This window comes from Anopheles stephensi, unplaced genomic scaffold (assembly GCF_013141755.1).
Source record: "Anopheles stephensi strain Indian unplaced genomic scaffold, UCI_ANSTEP_V1.0 ucontig234, whole genome shotgun sequence".
Taxonomy (NCBI): domain Eukaryota; kingdom Metazoa; phylum Arthropoda; class Insecta; order Diptera; family Culicidae; genus Anopheles; species Anopheles stephensi.
In genome coordinates, this window is record NW_023405163.1 from 15,001 (window position 1) to 17,500 (window position 2,500).

The following is a 2,500-nucleotide window of genomic DNA, read 5'->3' on the forward strand; positions in this document are numbered from 1 at the left end:
CCCGCAGACTCTCTTTCTACGTTCATCAGGTGACACAATCTTTGTTGTGACCACTCTCATTGACCTGCGGCAGTACACCGACTCCACAGCGCCAATAACCACACGAGCAAAGGTTGTTCAGGAGGATGTCAGATTATCGATGTACATCGTACACCAACATTTGACGTACCGAGGCATTACACCCCGCACGCCCCCAACAGGACCAATCAAGGCTCGCATACGACCTGCGACTTACTGCGGCTCCCTGAAGGTCCCCGTAGGACGACCATCACCAGTTAAGGTGTAGTTGACTTGTCAGGGCACGGTAGTCCCCACAAGTCCCCGATTATTCGTGGATATCGTCCTACGATTGTTTCTGACTCCTTTTGCTCCCCGCAGGTCCCCGTAGGACGACCATCACCAGTTAAGGTGTAGTTGACTTGTCAGGGCACGGTAGTCCCCACAAGTCCCCGATTATTCGTGGATATCGTCCTACGAGTTTTTGTGACCCTTGGGTTCCCGGCAGGTCCCCGTAGGACAACCATCACCAGTTAAGGTGTAGTTGACTTGTCAGGGCACGGTGGTCCCCACAAGTCCCCGATTATTCGGAGATATTGTCCTACGAGTTTTTGTGACCCTTTTGTTCCCCGCAGGTCCCCGTAGGACGACCATCACCAGTTAAGGTGTAGTTGACTTGTCAGGGCACGGTAGTCCCCACAAGTCCCCGATTATTCGTGGATATCGTCCTACGAGTTTTTGTGACCCTTGGGTTCCCGAACTTTGCTACGATGGTTCTGCCTCCAGAGGAGACTTATGAACACTTCGTATCATTTCTTACACCGAACCATGGGATCGCGAGATTGCTCCCGGATCCCTAATCACCTTACATTTTCGTTTCGTTTCCGTACACTACGATGAGCTAATTCAATTTGTTTGTTCGTCTGGCGAACGTTTTATTGCGGAATTACCGCGGTACTTCCAGCCGGGTATGGCTGCCGTACGACCTACAGGATAGATCATCGAACCACTTTTCGTGCATATTGTCCGTCGAGGGTATCACCTCGATACCCCCAACAGACCTTTGGACACTTCCTCACTACTCCTTGGAGCAGCAATCAGGGAACCATATAGTAGGAACAGCCGAATATGGAACTCTTTTCGTACTTTGGACACCTCCTATAACTTGTATGGCGACTTCGGGGACCTTCATTTCGTTCTCAGTTGGTACCCCTATTTCGGTCTTTGGACACCTCGTCTTACCCGTATAACTCACTTTAGGTCCACTTATTTGCCTGATATCTCATCGTGAACCCGTTTTTCGTACACCGTACACACCTAGGAACACCACATATGCGTTTCCCTTTCGATCGTGAAGTTTTCAAATTTTTCGATTTTTGGTCCTAGAAATTCATGAACGGTGGGAGACCAAAATTTTTCATAAAAAAAAAATTTTCACCGTTTGACCATAAAAACCTTCTTTTCGTACATACCCCATCATTTCTTCACGTTTTAGGCCATTTCTGAAATTTTCGCTTCGATAGTGTGTCCCCTATAATACAAAATGAACATTTTGCATCTCCCACAAGTGGCCATTTTTTTCCGCCACTGAAGAACACGACCTCGGGAACTCGGACCTAGGACGTGGCCATGTAAGTCATAGGCCACCCCAACTTTTGCAAAATACTGTTTCTTTTCACTTTTCATGATCTAAGGCGCGTTCCGACGGCGTTTTGAACAAATTTATGAGAAAAAAAATTTTGACCCTCCGACCAAAATTTTTTCGTTCGGGGCCCCATGGCCTATGGCCAGTATGGGAACTCGGGATGCCGATATGACAAAATTTGTCAAAAAATCACTAAAAAGTCGCTATGGCCCATTATTTAGAGCTTGTTGAGACCTTTCTAAAACACCTTGGTTGACCCCTGTCCGATACGTAGTTTTCGAGATATTCGAGAAAATGTGATTTTTTGGGACTTAGAAAATTTTCGACCATGACATATATGAAAAGTGATTTTTTCATAGGACAATTTTTTCTTCGCAAATACTGTTTGGTTTCACTTTTCATTATTAGAAACGCGTTCCGAAGCCATTTTCATCAAAATCTCGTGAAAAAAAAATTTCACCCCCGGACCAAAAGTTGGCCGTTCGGTGCCCTATGGCCTATGGCCAGTATGGGAACCAAGGATGCCGATATGCGAAAAAGTGTCAAAAAATCACTTGAAAGTCGCTATGGCTCATTAAATAGAGCTTGTAAAGACCTTTCTAAAACACCTTGGTTGACCCCTGTCCGATAAGTAGTTTTCGAGATATTCGAGAATAAGTGATTTTTTGGGACTTAGAAAATTTTTGACCCGTACCCTAAGAAAAAGTGATTTTTTCATAGGACAATTTTTTCTTCGCAAATACTGTTTGGTTTCACTTTTCATTATAAGAAACGCGTTCCGAAGCCATTTTCATCAAAATCTCGTGAAAAAAAAATTTCACCCCCGGACCAAAAGTTGGCCGTTCGGTGCCCTATGGC